At 41.9% G+C, this 18,576-nt stretch overlaps 1 protein-coding gene across 5 annotated transcripts in view; it reads left to right on the top strand.

The window, feature by feature from the left end:
- SEMA5A (semaphorin 5A) overlaps positions 1-18,576 on the top strand; it is a 492,520-nt gene that overhangs the window by 288,445 nt on the left and 185,499 nt on the right. The gene's annotated exons all lie outside the window — the stretch shown is intronic.

The following is an 18,576-nucleotide window of genomic DNA, read 5'->3' as shown; positions in this document are numbered from 1 at the left end:
CTCCCTCTTCCTCGTTGTCACCCTCTTAGCTTCTAGGTTACCCATTTCCCCTCTTCCTCCTGGCCTCTGTTTTCTTTCTCCCTTCCCTCCTTTGTTGCCCCTGTTTCTTTCTATCATCTTTATCCTCATTCCACAAGCCCCATTCCTCCTGGCTTATAGGACTGTGTTGGGCAAATGTGAAATGTTCTCAAATAGGAAATAATAGACCTAAACTAAAACTTAAGTGATCTATTTTGAGGATATGTTTTATTCTCTTCCAGTCTTACAACATAATTCCCCAAAATAGACTTGAATTTAAGTTTGTTTACATCTTTCATTACTGACCCATATTTCCTAAAAAGAAAGTAGGCACATAGCCACCATTTGAGAGTTTCCAACCCTACAATTCGCTCAAAGACAGCAAAAGTAGATTTACAAGCTAAATTCACCTCTTAATCTCTGCAGGGGAGACAGGGAGAGATGAGGTGAGCATGTGTTTGCGAAAAGAGAAATCCTCATGGGACTTGAGGTTGTTTCTGCAACGTTTCTGCGTATTAAAAAACACCAAAGTGAAAGAGGGAAAACCCATGCCAAGATGGACGTCTTTTAGAGCAGCTCATGGTTTAACACCCAAGTGTAATCAATAAGAACAACTTGATTTTCACCACGTAATCACATGGTGGGGAACTAGGACAAGTCATAGGCATTGAAGAGCATGTTCTCTTATGTTTTGCAAGCTAAATTCAAGCCATAGATAAAGGTTAAGTGGCAACATACATGTGTTCCAGTGTCTTCAGTGAACCTGGGGGACAGAGTGAAAAAGCAGGGACAATTTTATTCCTTTCATTGTCTGATCTGTGTCTACTCACAACAATTCTGACATCAAATGAGGGGTATTTTTCCCACACCAACAATTCTCCAGCTCTCTTGACACCAACTGGGTGTCCTACAATTCAATTCAATTCTGACACCAACTTCCTGGAGTTCTCCAGACCCTGCAACAGTTTCAGGACTCAGCCCCACTAGACTGATACCTGCTTCAGAAAATCCAGGTTGTCATCTGTATTCTGACCAACAGGTGTAAATCAAGGCTTTGCACCACCCCCTCCTCAGATTCAGTAATTTGCTAGAGCAGCCCACAAAACTCAGGGAATCACTTTACTTTTACTCATCTACCAGGTTATCATAAAGGATGCAACTCAGGGAGAGCCAAACGGAAGGGATGCATCGGGCAAGGCAATGGGGTGAGGGTGTGTGTGGCAGAGTCCATGGTCTCTCCAGGCACACCACCCTCCCAGCGCCTTAAAGTGGTCACCAACCTCAACCAGGAAGCTTTCTGAACCCCATCATTTGGGCATTTGTGGGAGGTTTCATTACATCAGCATGGATGAATAAATCATCTTTGGGTGTTCATGATTTAACTCAATCTCCAGCCCCTCTCCCCTTTCCTGCAGACGGGACTGTAAGTTCCAACCTTATAATCACAGGGCTGCTTCATGCGGCAACAAGCCCCCATCCTGAAGCCATCTTTGGGCCCATCCAGAGTCATCTTATTAGCATAAATTCAGGTGTGGTTGAAAGTAGCTTGTTATGAATAACGAAAGATATTCCTATCACTCAGGAAATTCCAAGGGTTTTAGAAGCTCTGTGTCAGGAACTGAGGGTGAGAAGGATAGGACAAAGATCAAATATACATTTCTCATTGTATCACACACTGATAACAAATTTTCGTGAATTCTTCAATGCATAGCACTGTTTGTTCCAGCTTTCTCCAAATATTGCAATAAGCAACTTAATATTCTGAACAGACTTTTTTGGCAGATATCTGTATTTTTTTTTTTTTTATTCTGACTGAATGGATTTAGCTTTTCAAATCATTTGGAATTCTTTAAGCATTTGTTTGAAATTTTATTTTCAAATCTCCCCCAAAGCAAAGAACAATTTCTTGTCCACACACATGGAAAGATGTGTTACCATGAACCTTTTAAGAATATAAAAAGCAAACTGTTGCCCAGTAGCTGTTTGCATTTATCCCTTCCACTGTAGCTGTATTTCCAAGTTAAAGACAGATACCTGAAGGATTAGAAGGGGATTAAAAAGGATGTTTCTTTAAATAATTAAATTTAATTAAGGCTCTGTATTAAATGCCATCCATAAATGCTTCTTAGTACTAACCAAACTTGGGTCTGCTAGCCTGACGCACAGGAAAGCCAATCTACTGACACCAGGTTGTGGGGGGGGAAAGTACAGTGTTTACTGCAGAGCACCAAGCAAGGAGAACAGGCAGCTCATGCTCAAAAGACCCGAACTCCCTGATGGCTTTTAGGGAAGGGTTTTTAAAGGCAACATTTGGCGTGAAGGCTGCAGCTCATGGACCTTCTTCTCATTAGTTGGTGTTGAGGGAACAGGGTGATGTTTCTGGAATCTTAATCATCAATCTTCTGGCTCCAGCCAGTCTTGGGTCTACGTGTTGTGGGCAATGTATGGTCACCATCCCACCTGGTTGGGGGTCTTATTTTCTGCAGAACAACTCAAAGATATGCATCATAAAGATTGTTATGTATAACCCTTGAGGGGAAACTAAGTCTCTGTTTTATCACTGAACTGTTGTTTAAGCTATCATGACTTTTCTTGCTTGACCACTTTTCCTTTTGCTTTTTCTGCTTCCCCTCACTTCCCTAATTAGTAACTAGGAGACTAAATCCTTTTCTACAAACAGGAGATGAGGGACAGGGAAGGGCTTTTGTGCCCAGGAAGGCGCCTCAGGGTTTTGCTCCTTTCACTCTCCCGTTTTCTTTGATACTCTTTAATCCTGAGGGAAATAGGAATGGGACAAGGAAATACAGTTTTGGATAGAGAGGTTAAACAACCTTGGCCTGGGAACTCAGTTTTAGGTGTGCTCAGTTTCAGTACTCACTATGACCTCTTGAGATTTTTTGCTGCTTTTTATACCCATTAACCAATAAGGAATAACAAGGGAGAGAGAAATGAAAAGATTCCCTCAACTCACATTGCCAGTGTTAACAAACTCAGGTTCGGCTGTTCGCTGCTCGCAGGCCAATACTCGAGAAACAAGTGTTGGTTGGAAAGGAAAGATTGCTTTATGCAGGAAGCCAGCAACCTGGGGAGAAGGCAGACTAGTGTACGAAAACGAACTCCAAAGAGTCTGCGTGACCGTGAAAGTTTTAAAGCAAGAATCATCTGGGCAGTGGGGTCAGAGCCTTCGTTAGCTTCCACTGTGTGCAGACTTTCTTCTGATTGGAGGTGAGGTTGGAGGTTGGAGGTGAGGTAACAGGGCAGCGTTCTGGGAATCTTGTGCTCAGCCTGAAGTTACCATCCTCCATCTGGGTGAGGACCTTAGTTCCTGCAGAAGAACTCAAAGGTATCGTTACATATATTCCTGGAGGAGGAACCAGGACACTTTCCCAATGCTGCACTATTGTTTGTTTGTTTGTTTTTCTAAGAATATAAATATGAATTTTTTATTTACAATCTGAAATTCCATATTCAGAAATTTATAGCTTGGACACTTAAAACTCAGTAACTATGCCAATACAAATGTATTTAAGCTTCCTGACACTAAGTCAAATAAATACATACTTGTTAGGTAAAAGAAAAAAAATTTAAAGATACCCTGGAATTTAAATTAAAAAAAAAAATATTAAAGATATATATATATATGAATGCTGCTTGGAGAGTTCTGGTTAAAATACTTGACTGGAAGTCAGAGTTCAAAGTACTTTATAAAACTGTATCACTTGCTTGCCTTGTGCTATTTATTTAAACACTTAATGTCCCATTTCTCAATCAGTGCAACCTCTTTTGCCATATGGCACCAGGATCAGGATATTATATTATCATGAAAGCTCAGATCCATTTTGTATTTGACTCGAGCTCTTTGATAACTGTTTTTTCACTTTCTGGGGGTCAATCCAACTGGCAAAATAAAAACTCTTAATCTAAATCAGTAGCATAGAGCTCACTGGCCTAGTGCCCTTGAATAAGTCATTTAGCTTCCTTCTCTTGTCTGAACTATAGTTTCTTGACTTCTTCTCCTTTGTTTCTGCATCCCCTCCCTTCCCTGATTAGCAACTGTTTGAATCTGCCCTTTGGAGCTCAGGGAAGGTCAAGGAGGCTGAATGAAGCCTGTTTGCTACCAACAAGAAACGGGGGGCGTGGAAAGGATTTGTACCCGGGCGGGTCCCACAGGGTCCTGTTCAGCTTCATCAGGATTCTGCTCAGCTCTCCCCACCCCCAGGCAGACCCAAGGATGGTTGGAGCAAATGAAGAGAGAGGGCCCGTGGTGGTAATGACTTGAGCCTTGAGTCTGCAAGTGGAGAGGACAGACTGACAGACAGACCTGCTGTCTCTCCCCTTGTTTGGCAGCCTGCCTGCTTGGCTGTCAGTGTTCGTTACGTAATATAACACCATCCCTGAGACTGAGTAAGTCTGAGCTATACGTTTTTAACCCAGTAGTTAGGATTTTTGTTGTGTAGTGAAATTTTGGTTCACCAAGCCGTCTCATTTAAGAACTAAAATGAATACATAGAGTCACACCTCAAACTAGCATTTGGGGAACCTATTTGTTGGGAAAAGGGCAAGACTTGTAACTTCTCTAGAGATTCTTTCCAAATCAGCATGAACGTTTCTATTTGATTTTAGCGGTGTGACATTTGACAACTCTTCTCCTCAGTGATCCTTCTCAGCCAGTTTTCAGTATTGAGTCGAAATGAGTCTTCAGCAGGGGCAGACCTCTGGGTTTTTGCTGGAGGCGCCGGCGGCTGGTCGTAGGGTGCAGTGATATCAGCCGGGCCCACCCTGTCCTCTTCCAGCCTTCTCTCCGCCTCCTGGGGGCCCCCGTCGCTGTGTGTAGAGTGGCCTAGCGCCCGTCTCCCTCTGCCACTCTTCTGTAACCTACTCCCGCACCGTGTGGACACATCCCACTGACGCCTCGTGATGCTGCTCCTGTCAAACATCTGGAAGCCACGGCCAGCACCACTGTCCGCCGCCGAAGGTCCTGGTGCCGGGGTTCGCGAGGGCTGCCTTGTGGCTCACGTGGGGGGGAGGAAGAAGGTAGGGGGCTTCATTTTTGCTAAACGTTATTCACTGACCTCATCTGTTGCAAGGAGAAATTATAATCCATTTTTTAGAGCCATACAGAATCTGAGTCCCTAATATAAACCACACAATTTGTGCTGGAGCTGTCTGTTTGGTTTTTTGTTTGTTTGTTTGTTTTGGCTGTGTTGGGTCTTCGTTTCTGTGCGAGGGTGTTCTCTAGTTGCGGCAAGTGGGGGCCACTCTTCATCGCGGTGCGCGGGCCTCTCATTATCGTGGCCTCTCTTGCGGAGCACAGGCTCCAGACGTGCAGGCTCAGTAATTGTGGCTCACGGGCCTAGTTGCTCCGCGGCATGTGGGATCTTCCCAGACCAGGGCTCGAACCCGTGTCCCCTGCATTGGCAGGCAGAGTCTCAACCACTGCGCCACCAGGGAAGCCCGAGCTGTCTGTTTTGATGAACATTTTTAGATATGACACAGAAGCTTTTATTTCATTTGATTTGCTTTCAGTGAAACTTAATTTGGTAGGAGAAAAAGACATACATATTATATATATATATATATTTTATATATATAGTTGGCCAGGTATGCTGAGCTTTACTCTTTCCTGTTATAATAATTGTGTGGCTCTTTCTCCAGTGTAATAGTACCTGTACCATGTATCCTATTGAAAGCAAAAAGTGAGCTGATTTTCATCTGTAGAGCAATCTGAATGTCTTACTACAGGCTGCTATGAGGAAATAATAGAGATGACAGCTAAGAAGTTTTCTCTGTGTTTTTTACCTTGCAAGGGAGTTATTCTCTGATGCGAATACTCTTGCCAGATGCAAAACTCTTCAGGGCCAGGTGGTGATGGCCACCACCCCGGTTATGCCACACCCACTCAATGGGCAGCAAATCCATCAGGACGAGAATGAGCTTTCCAATGCCTAATGAAGACAGAAGATCCCAGGCCCAGCTGCTACTGACTTACTTTGCCCTAGAGTTAATAGAGAGCTTCACATCCATCTCTTCATATCTTACAACAATCTAATGAAACAAGAAAAACAGGGATTATTATTCCCGTTATATAGATGTGCAAAATGATTTGCCTAAACTTCACACTCATCTTAAACCTATGGTCTTGAAACAAGGTTCACGTGATAACAAATGCAATGAGGTTTTTTGCCTTAAAATTGTTACCTTCCAGGGGCTTCCCTGATGCTTCAGTGGTTAAGATTCCGTGCTTCCACTGCAGGGGGCACGGGTTTGATCCCTGGTTGGGGAACGAAGATCCCACATGCCACGCCAAAAAAAGAAAAAAATGTTATCTTCTGTTCAGAAAGTGTCTAAAGGCAAAGTCATTGTGCCTTCCTGAACTCCTAGATTCATTTTTTTCTTTCAATATTTTCTTATCAGGATGTCCTATGTGGCAGGCAGACTTCTGAGTGCAGGGAGTAAAGGGGTGAGCCAGAGAGAAGGACTTTCTTCTCTTAGAAATTTGATAACCATTGGAGACAAACATTTACTCAATTGATAGTTAAGGAAAGTATTAGAGAATCAAATGCAGTGATACGATAGGCAGTGTCTGTGGGGCTCTGTAGATACGGTGGTTGGGAAAAGCCACCCTTAGAAAGCGATGTTTGAGGTAATGTCTGAATGTTGGGGAGTCAGGCAGAGGTGAGGGGAGGAGATTTCTGGAAAGGGAGACCAGCAGATCCAAAGGACCAGAAGAGGGCATGACCTTGGTGAGCCAAAGGAATGTAAAGAAGTTAGGAGTTACTGGTTCCTAGTGGTCAAGGGGCAGAGGAATGGTATCACATGGTCAGAGAAGTGGTGGTAAAATCTCATGAGGTGTGTGAACAAGGCCAGGGACTCTGGATTTTATTTTAAGTACAGTGGAAAGCCACAGGAAGGTATTAAATATGGTCTAATTTTCATATTAAAAAGATACTTTTTGTTGAGGTGTAGAGAAGGGGTTATAACGGGGCAAGATTGGAGGAAGAACACCAGTTAGGAAATTGTTGCAGTAGTTTAGACAAGAGATACTGGTAAAGAAATGGATGGGTTGATATCTTTATATATTTGTTACAGTTAATAGGATTTGCTGGTGGCCTGGATGTTGGCAATGAGGAAACAAAAGGAATCAAGGATGGCTCGTATATTTTTTACTGGAGCAACTGAGTGGGTAGTGATATGGGAACACCGTGGGGAGAAACAATTTGGGACACACTGAAGGAAACCATGCATGGTGATTTGGATACATTCAGCTGGAGACCCCCTTTGATTATCCCATGGGATATATCCAAGAGAGGGTTAGAAGAATGAATAGTTCCTGGCAATGGATGGGAATGGAGAGACAGTGTACTGATGGTTTTTACCATCATGGGACCAGGTCATCGTCCTCAAGAAGGAAAGGCTGAGAGGAAAGATGAGAGTGCCAGGCAGAGGCCACCATTTGGAGGGAACACAGCAGAGGAAGAACCGATAAAGGAAGCTGAGAAGAAGCAGCTAGTGAGTGAAGAAGACAACCTGGACAGTAAGAGTTGAAGAGCGTGGGGAGAAGGTGGTTCTGGAAGGAAAGAGAGGTCAAGTCTCTAATGCTTTTGAGAAGTCATTAACAAAACGCTTAGACTGTCAAATGCTGTGATGGACGCTTCACTCTGTTCTGCAGGAAAACAACCTGCACTGAGTTTTCTCGATCCTAATGTCACCGTGCTCTGGCCATGTGTCTTTGCGTTCCAGTAAATCATCTCTCACTCTGAACAAGTGTTTCACACAAGGGTCTTGGTTTATCCTCAGTTATAACGGTAGTACGATCGGCAGCTGGGCATGGACCCTGCCTGTTAATCAGCATGTGGAATGCAGATTCGTGATTGTGTGAGCTATTGCAACTTCTTGTTCCATTCCCTTCCCAGAAAAGAACAAAACAGCAGCCAAATCACAACCTCTGAGCCACTCTTATATCACTATAGCCCCTGTGTTCCCAAGCAAAGACAATATAAAGCTCAAAATAAACGTTTTGTCTTTACCTCTTCAGCTTCTTTCCTGAACAATAGAATACTTTTTCATAGCACCACCACCATTTGAATGCAGCACCTCAAACTAATCTCAGACAACAGACTCAAGACGTTCTGTCCAGAGCACGCGAGGCCTTTGGTATTTCCCGTCTCCGTTATGGAGCCTGTACTTATACATTCTGCCCACTTCTACACCTGATTCTGCCTTATTCAGGCTTCTTGAATTTGACCTCTTTGCTTTATCCTCCATGGGCTTAAACTAAGTAATGTTCTTTCATGAGTTGTTTTCTGTTTTCTCATTTTTTCAATCCTTTTTCCTCAGTCAATTTCTGAACTGCTTATCTGATCGTATTCCTGACCTTGGGCAGTTGTTTGCAATGCTCCGTGCCTTAGTTTCCCCTGCTTCATACAGTGATTAATGTCTTAATATAGGTAAACTATTATATTACTTTCCTACTTAAATCCCTTAAGTGTAAAAATGTCTGTTTTCAAACCGCATCATCTAAGAAACTTCATGGTCCGACCTTTTCTCTCTTTCCAGCATCAAAGCCTGCTGATCTCCACCATCCCTCAGGGCCTTCAGCCATACAGCGTTCTTGCTTTTCCCTGACCCTGAGATGCCTTTTCACTTCTCACGGACCTTGCACATGCTGTTGCCTGTTTCCAGGAAGCATCTGCCCCTTTCATTTACCCGAGGAGCCTCCCTTTTCCCTCCAACCCTGCTCAGATGCGAGCCTGGCTGAGCTTCTTCATGTGACACTCCATTTCCTCTACCCAGTGTGTTCCTTTCTCCATGCTTTCCCGGGGTACACTTTTACTTCCCAAGTTGTGTTATAATCACTCTTGACTTTTCTGTCACCTCTGCTAGGCTCAGAATTCCTAAAATGCAGGAGGGTTTGGAAAGGAGCCCGTTGGATCCCAAATTCTGTCACAGGCAGAATATTCTTTGTCAGTAAATATTAGATAAATAAGTTTACAAGTTGTAAACTGGGTTAGGTAGAAATATGACTGGATAGTTAACATTGCCTGTCTGGGGGAGGGGTGTTTTCTTGGCATAGAACTAATTACAAATGATTAAGGGTTACACAGTGCTTTTATCCATATTTCCTGTTTCACGAGTTCATTAATATTAAACACAGACAAGCCTCAATGACTGTCCTTAGTGTTGTTAAGCATCAGAAGAGAAAGTTTGGTTTGCCGTCTTAGGACTATTATGCAAGGATAATTTTGTTTATCTCTGATGTAATGGCAACATCAGTATGTAATGGCAACGCAGAAGCTATGTCCTGAAGCTAAGAGTTTCTCCCTCCTAGGACTCATCACTGTTTAAAGGAAAAGCAAGAACTGAAAGAGAAGCCCTAGGGATGAAATGTAGAAATGCCCAGGGTCGGATATTTAGAAAAGGTGAAATTCTGAGGTTTTGTAGGCCACATTTGGACTTACTGCATCCATTTTTTAAATAGATTCAATTAAAATTGGGTAATTAAGCATTATATGTTGGTTGAATCACCCAGATTGTGTATTAGCATGAACACAAATCTAACCAATGACAAGTGACATTTGTCAGACCACCATAGAAGATAAACCAATCAAAATGGTTACGAATAGACTGAAACGGTCTTTGAATGTGCAAAGAAAAATGATGAACACACTCGGACAGAGATAGTTCTCGAAACCAGAAATCATTTCTAAATTTAAAAAGCAATTAAATATTTTATCATTGCTATTTGAATGTATGTGTGCATGGCTTGATTTTCACAGCTACAATAATCCTAAGAAAATAATTAAGAGACCTAATTATCCATCATCATAATCCATTAAACCAGTTTCCCTTGGGTGAGAGCACATATAGACGTGTACGGGAAAAAGTGATCCTGTTTGGGAAAACAAGTAAGAAAAAACAGCTTCGCTTAATTATTCGGCCCAATCAGACCTGTAGGCCTCAGGAAATAAGGAGGATCACTCGTTAGCATCACTTATTTCAGGGATGTTAGGGCTTTTTTAGGGTATGATTGTGCTAGAAAATACTAAATTTAGAGCCAGTGCTTTTCTACAGCCTGTGTGATGGCTTCCGGAGGAAGGTTTGGCTTCCCCCTTTAATGGTGGCAGTGTTGACAACCTGGGCACCATTTAGGAAGACTCTGCAGGGCTGGGTCCTTTGGTAAGAGGACAGCAAGGGGAATCTTGAGACTGTTTGGACACAAGGAAGAGTGACATTCTAGGAGAGACCAGTTAGGCTAGCTCCCAGCGAGTATAAGCACCCAGGAGTGCCCCAGGCCCCGTGGTTCCTCTTCCTTGTCTTTCCCAGCCCTGGTATGGCCCCTTCAATGGCCCTTCACACCTCCTCAGGGCTTCCCTGCTCTGTGCTGGGGGAAGAAGGGATTGGCCTCTATATTCCACGTGAGGAGATGGGGACCTACCTTGGGCTGTAACAGGAGGAACATGGAACCTTACCATCTCAGCCTGGAACTTGCTGTTTTCTTGGCTGTGCCCCTGTAATGGGTGGGTCTGTCATACCCTATTCAGGACACTGGGGGTCTGTTGACCTGGGTGCTTATCAGCTTGCATGATATCTCTGTGGGAGAGTTTTTACTTTATTCCCTCAAATCCAACATATAAACTCACACTGCGACTATAACCCAGTTTGAATTACCTGTATGTAGTTTAATAATCTTTACCCAGATGTAAGGTGCCAGAGGATGATGGGATTATATGCACACTTATCCTCTCATATATGCTCTATGTCTTACCTTGAATATTATTTCAAATGAGTTTGAATAATTCAACAGAATTGCAGAGTGAGAGACTATTCTCAATTAAATTTACTTTTGTGTTCTCCATGCCCTTTCAGAGCTCAAATGGGACGGGCAGGGGGATGCTTGCCAACGCGTTCAAATGAATGAGTATGTGTGGTCTGGAGTCAACGCTGAAACTATGAATGGTTTTGTCAAAATCTCAGTAAAGACGGAGTGAACAGGAATCATCATCTCTTCAACCAAATCATTTTATTTCCCATTTTCCCACCAAGAGCCTTTCTTCTTTTTATTACAAAGAGAAAGCAACACATTTTATTTCCTCTGACAAGTTCAAAGCAAGCAAACTCCATCTTTGCCTAGGACTCTGGTGAGGCAGGAAGGCATTAGGAATCTGGGCAGTCCTAGTGCCCTACTCTCTAAAAGAAGGGACCATAGCCCGCGGGCGAACATCAGAGATGCTAAAGCCAGGTGGCCTGGGTTCAAATCCCAGGTCATCTGCTTAATAGCTTGGATAACTTTGTACGTTGTTTACCTTTTTATCTACTATGTAGGATGAACTTAATACTAGTGCGTGCTTTATGTGACTATTGTGAGGGCAGGGCGTTGTAGTGATGGGCAGGAAAACAGCAGACATCATCCCCATCAGGAATTCTAGAATATTTTCCCCGATATATCTTTCCGGCAGGTATTTGAGGGTGTTTTACTGTCACTCATTGTCTGATTCCTGGTTTCTGCTGTTGTATTGCTCCTCTTGTAACATCGTGTCAGCTCCAGATTGACTGACAGCTTTCTGCATACATGTTTGTCTGTTGGGTCTGGTTGAACTCACTATGCTGATTCAAAAGGTAGGCAGTAATGAATTCGTTCAAAGTCACAACTTGAAAAATCAGAGTCAGACCCAAATTGTTCCCTAAAAATGGCATTAAATTTCCTCTGGTGATATTGAGAATTATAGTAATTGAAACCCAAGTATACCTGAAACTCCAGCGTGAATTCTGAATTTGGCTGATTAGGAAGTGAATAAATATTTCACTTTTTAATAGCATGTTTCTTTCTCAGAATTTTCCACATATGTGAAAATCTAAGAGAAATCTTCCTAACAGACACGAAAACTTTATCTTTTCTATTGTATTTTTCTTATTTTTTCCACTTACAAATTTCAACTTCTTGAGCTTTATTAAATGTCCTGTAAGTCAAGGGTTATAAGTTTTCCCTCATTTTTCATTTCCATTTGTGTCATTTTTTTTTTTTATATCATCTCACTTGCTTATCTCAGGATGCAGAATTCTAAGCAAATAAGTCATTATTGTGTGACTTTGAAAAATAATTTCTTTTACTGAACTACTATGAATTCCTATAATGTTAGTGATACCTTTCATGTGATGAATATGGTTTGCTTCTCTGGTTGTTGTTGTTTTTTCTTTAGGTGGTTTTGAAAAACCAGAATTTATTACCAATGAACTAAAGTATGTTTGATTCAAAAGTATGATGATCAAAACATCATATGAATTCGGTTTTTTGTCAACTACTTTGCTATTTTGATAGTAGATTTACGGCTCTATTATGTTTCACTTCAAACGGCATTGTAAACGTAGTGTAGTTTTTCTGAGACTGGAGTTACTTGTGGGGTGGAAAGAAGGCAGGCCAGAATTGTGCACAGTGCTTAGCCCAAACCTAGCCAGAGGAGTGGGTGGAATCAGTTTCATATTACAGTTTAGACAGATTTGAGCTACTGACGTCCACCAATTGTCTGGCCTGGTGAGTGGGCATCTCCCCCCCCTCACATCTACTTTTTCAACAGGCAATGCTCTTCCCACTACTAGGTGGCTGGTCACTCAGCACTTCTTCTGTATCCCATTGTCCCTGCTTATTTCAGGCCCTCGACATCTGCCCGCTGGTTGCCTGCAGTGGCTCTATGCCAATCTCCTGTTCACCTACCTCTCTCCTTTCCAAGCCTTGTCATATCCCCAGAGACTTCTTTCTCAGTTACTGATCTCACCATGCCAACGTCTCGCTCTTATCTGTGGCTTCTTGTAGTTCAGGAAAAACATCTGAACTCCTTGGCATGGTTCGTGAGGCCTGTCCTGAGCTGCATCCAACTCAGAAAGCCACGACCCTCTCTGTTCCCCGCCCCAGGGACTCAGGTCCTCACACAGACACACACTTTCTTCCCATTCCAGGCCTTCATAATGGCCGATTCCTCCCCTTTTCATGAACATCCGCCCCTCCACTGTCAGTTCCTTCACAGTCGAGCTCGAGCCTTGCCGTCCTGGGAAACTTCCCTTGATTCATCCCTAAACACACCTGGGTCAGGTGCTTTCAGCCCTCCCCAAACCACTGCAAGTATCCCCCCAGCAGACCTTGCATAACAGAAACTGCATCTTTCCTATGTACAGGGACCAACTCAGATGTCTGGCAGAAACATGGAGGTGAATTTCTTCATCTGATGACGTTAAAATCATGTGTGTGTGTGTGTCTGTGTGTGTGTGTGTGTGTGCGCGCGCACGCAGTGCATATGAGTAATTCATGTGTAATTATGTCTGCATTCATTTTTCTATGGCTGCTGTAACAAATTAACACAAACGTGGGGACTTAAAGCAACAGAAATTTATTCTTTCACATTTCTAGAGGCCAGGAGTTCAAAATGATTGTTATGGAGCTAAAATCAAGGTGTCTCCTGGGCCGCGCTCTCTCTGGAGGTTCTAGGGGAGAATCTCTTCTTTGCCTTTTCTAGATTCTGGTGGCTGCATGCCTTCAATCTCGGCCTCGTGGTCACATTGCCTGTTCCTTGCTGTTTGTCAAATGTCCCTCTGCCTCCCCCATAAGGAAGCATTTGATGGTATTTAGGACCCACCTGAATAATACAGGATAATTTCCCCATCTCAAGATCCTTAATTTAATTTAATTTAACATCTGCAAAGTTCTTTTTTGCCCTACAAAGTGGCGTTCATTGGTTCCAGGGAATAGCATGTGAATATCTTTTGCAGGGGCCATTATTCAAATCTACCGACAATGCCCCACCCCTAGACATACACGGATTTGTGTTTGTGGATGCTACTCAGAGCCATAGAGATGAAAATCAAATTCCTTCACACAAAACTGGGTAAAGTTGTGACACCTGGCAATTAATTACCAACTCAGGCTAATCACAGAGCAAAAGATCTACTGAGAACGGATGGAAAGGGGTAAAGGGGAACTGAGTGATGTTTATCTCAAGTTAGTGTAAAATTATAACAAAAATATCCTTTTTCAATCCAAATATCTTAGACATTGCATATGTCAGAAAAATCACCAGCTCTTATTCTGATATTTGAAATACTTTTGGCCTTGTTTACGAGATAGAGCTCTTTCTCGTCAAAGTCTTTAGTAACAGTTATGATAATATTCCCCCGGTACGTAAATAAACTGATTATACTATAGAAGAGAGACAAATTCTTGAAGAAATAAATGGCAAAATCACACATTGCTGTTGAATGCTAAATTATTTATTTGATTGCGTAAGTTCAAGCAGGTATTCATAAAATTATGAGACTGTTGAATATTAACTGCGAAGTGAATATATCAATAATGTTCATTAAGTTCTCCTTTAACATTGTGGTAGTATTATAAATAATGTTTCTTGAACAGAGGTATATCACCCTGTTACACATTTTATGTAAAATAAGAGAGAAATGTAACTGCCCAAATATATACCAGAAAACAAATTTTAATGTTCATTTCTCTCAGCTGCAAACTAAAATTTATGGAACTGATGCTGAATAAGGCTGCTAAAAAGGGTTTTCCATATATTTTGTGATCTGGCAAATAGATCAATATGTTCTGAAGTTGAAGTCAAGTCAATCTTTGCAGTGGTAGGGTGCATCTCAGGAAGCAAGCGTTTATCACGTGAATAATAAATGAATTCTGAGTGGTTCAGTTACTGTAAAATAACTCCCCAGTAAGGATCCATAATCTGGCCTTTATAAGTACTTCAGTGAATCCAGTGACACATTCTAACTCAGAACCATGGAGAAAAGGAATCAGGTATGAGGTTTGTTTTCGTGAAGCTAGTTTCAAAAAAAGATAGAAAATATTGATGGAAAAATTAAAAACAAACATCTATATATTTACATTTATGTTGACTATTAAGTTCACAGTTCATGTAGAATGCCTTCATTAGGACTTAGCCAGAATACAGTATAGGACCAAAACTGATGAACCCAATAAAAGTGACCTCATGCTTCAAGCAAGAGAAACCTAACACACACCATCACAAATGTGTCTTGAAAAGACAAAAATATTTTTTAACATCAATAAAATAAAACTCTACGTCAGACAAAGAATTACAGGAGTCTTTGGGCTTCCCTGGTGGCGCAGTGGTTGAGAGTCTGCCTGCCAATGCAGGGGACACGGGTTCGAGCCCTGGTCTGGGAAGATCCCACATGCCGCGGAGCGGCTGGGCCCGTGAGCCACAACTACTGAGCCTGCGCGTCTGGAGCCTGTGCTCCGCAACAAGAGAGGCCGCGATAGTGAGAGGCCCGCGCACCGCGATGAAGAGTGGCCCCCGCTCGCCGCAACTAGAGAAAGCCCTCGCACAGAAACGAAGACCCAACACAGCCAAAAATAAATAAATAAAAATAAATAAATTAATTAAAAAAAGATTTACAGGGGTCTACATCTTTATTTGCTGCATCTTCGTGCTGTGGTCGCTGAAGATTCCTTTGGAATCTTTTAACTGTATTCCTAAATGAAATCTTGTTGTATGGCTGGGAAACTCATTCCTGTATCAGGGCCAGAATTGTTTCTCTTCAGTTTTCCCAATGGATCTAAAATGTGACTGCCAGTAGTCAAGTGCTCTACGTAAGAATGCTTTGGTCAAAGCCATACTACAAATTTAGCTTTGTGAAGACACTTCCAACACAACATTAATTACACAAAGTTGTTTACCCTTCCAGTCGATTGAGGTCCTACAGAGCATCCCATGCCAATATGCTGCTCCTCCTATATTTTTACTTTTTACTTTGCAAGACCTCTTGTCATTGTCCTGTAAAGTCTTCAAGTAGTGTTAAAAGGCTCAGCTTGGTCTGATATTTTTCATGACTATATAATCAATTTATTCTTTTCAGGGTACTTCTTTGCATGTGCAGAATAAATGTTACATTAGCTACAATGTCTAATTTTAATTCAGTTATTATATATCTATTTAATTTCTAATGAACAGGACAATTTTGGTTGAACATAACAAATTTTGTGATGTTTGAATTGCGTCATCCGGGTGATGGAGGACGTAATTGTATGTTTGAAAACTTGGCATTCGAAGCAACAGTTTTCAGACATTTGGGAAATATGTAGCTAGGGAGCTGGTCCTTGAGAAGTCAGTCTACTCTGATTTCAACACTTTTATCCCATGCTTGATTGATTTTATATACAAACACTTTAGCAAATTTATGTATAAAAATACTAGTCATTTCTCTAGTAATTAGATGCTTTTGCCTACATTGAGGCTAACAAATTGGACAATATGCCATTTTTCAAACCAAACCCTCTTGGATCCATGAAAATAATTTCTTTGAACCTAAGAGCAGCTGCTCTTACTAGCCTTACCTTCCAGCAACGCTTTCATTGATGGCAACATTTTGGAAGGATAACAGTTGTTTGGTGCATCGGTGTCTGACAATCATAATTCTAAATATTACACCAGATATTATAACGTCCTTTGATACTGGCCTCCTTCCTAATGCACGTTTTTTCACAAAATCATCTAGAGGAAGCTCACTGATGTTCAGGAGTAGGGTTATTAGAACTCATTTTCTGTTACTTTGTTTTTTCTCCATCCTCAGGTTCATTCCAAGCACTTTAAATTGCTTATCAAAATGCTTGGTTCCTTAGAACCAGATATGCTTCCTGGAGCCCCAGTATTCTATAGATGCTAAGGGATTTTATGCATGGCATATGTTTTAATTCTATTACTGAAAAAGTAATTACATTAGAGTATACCATATACAAAATTTTAAGGCATTGGCGGTCCTCAGTGAAATAACTTTTATTGTATATTACCTGGATAACCTGGTTTATTGTGGAGCAGGGAATAAATTGTCTGCTATCATTTCAAATTCTACTCCAAATTAACTGAGATTCAGAGGTGACCTTATTTAATACTACTTAATTTGTATAAGTCAGTATTATTTCAAAAGTAAGCAGCCGAAACAAAATACAGAAATGACTGGATGCTGAGAGTGCTATGACTCAGTGGTCACTTGGCCTCACATTTTTAAAATGATTTAATGCTATTATCTTGCATTATATTTATAACAAGAATTTAGTAAATACCGCTTTTGCATTCTTTTATATGAGATTATGCGTAAGAATTTACTTAACAAAATGAGTCTTCTGCAGAAAACGTGTGGAAATCCATGCTCTAGTGCTCTAGTGGATTCTGCACCCACCTTGATGTCCCTCTTCCTGTTGTCAGGATGCAGGGAGGGGTTTGGAAGAGGAATCCTTGAAGGGTGCTGGCCGCGGAAGTGCAGGGCATGGTAGTCTTGCCCAGCCAGCTCAAGGGCTCCAAAGCCTCACCTGTCCCTTCCACTCGGGGGCACCTGGAGCCACTTCCAAGGCTGCACGTGGAGAGCATTCTATACCCATGCATTTATTCAGCAAGTGGATTGTTGAACAACTGAGTTCTTGTGTGTGAAGCATTGTTCTAGGCCCTGGGGACATAGAAGTGAACCAAAAGGACATGATGCCTATCCAAGTGGAAGTCACCTTCTAGTAGGGGGTGTGGAGAGTAATTGCCACTTGACCTGCATAATGATATAGGCCCCAGTGAAGAGGTAACGCTTGAGCAAAGACATGCAGGAGGCACTAGCTGGGTGTGGGTCCCAGAAAGTGGGGCTAGCTGGTGCACGAGCCCCAGGGAACAGGTCTGCCTTGTCTGAGGATCAGGGCAGGGTGTGGGAGTGAGGGTACTAGGAAATCAGAGAGAGAGAAAATAAGCGGCTCGACTTCACAGAACATTCCAGATGCCTTTGGCTTTTACTCCAGGTGAATGAAGGGCCCCTGGAGGGCTGTGGCAGAGAGGGGATGGTATCTCGACATCCGTTTTAAAAGCACAGCATTGCGCTGTGTCAAGAGCAGACCGTGTTCTCATATTCAAGTTGTGTAATTTCACAAAATCAACCGAAGGTTTTTATATCATACCCTGGCCATACAGTTGTTAACTCTAGAATTTCATTAGATGAATCATGTCCCCTTTAAAATCAATACTAGGACCATGAGCAGGTCCAGAGGCTTTAAAAATGAATACATTCCATGACAGGGGAATCGATGGCGTTTATGATTAATTAATATTTACTGAATGCCTACAGCTCTGACCTTAGATGTGCACACATTTCTGTGCTTTTGGTATATATTTTTCTAAATTGTGGGAAAAAGAAAGAAACTGTGGCAATCAGTAATGAAGGTCACTTACTTTGACAATTTCAGTGAAGGGAGAGTGGTTTAGAGCCCAGGCTTCCCTCCAAGTTACCAAATTTGAATCTTGGTGCCCCACTTACTATTTTTGCGGCTTTTGGAAAGTGGCTTATATACTGTCCTCATCCGGAATATTACCGTAATGGTATTTTCCACATAAAATTATAGAGAGACTTATACATGAGATAAACGCTAGGTGAAAGCACCTAGCGCTGTGGTTAGCACGTAACCAGTCTTACAAACTGTTATCAGTGTTCTGATAAGATTTGGAAGCTAATTTGCAGCAGAGCAATGGCCCTCAGTGTGCTATCAATTGTCAGTTTCAGAATTTGTTA

This window comes from Eubalaena glacialis, chromosome 4, assembly GCF_028564815.1.
Source record: "Eubalaena glacialis isolate mEubGla1 chromosome 4, mEubGla1.1.hap2.+ XY, whole genome shotgun sequence".
In the NCBI taxonomy this organism is placed as follows: domain Eukaryota; kingdom Metazoa; phylum Chordata; class Mammalia; order Artiodactyla; family Balaenidae; genus Eubalaena; species Eubalaena glacialis.
Note: the sequence above shows the minus strand (reverse complement) of the source record. Positions and strands in the feature narration are given on the sequence as shown.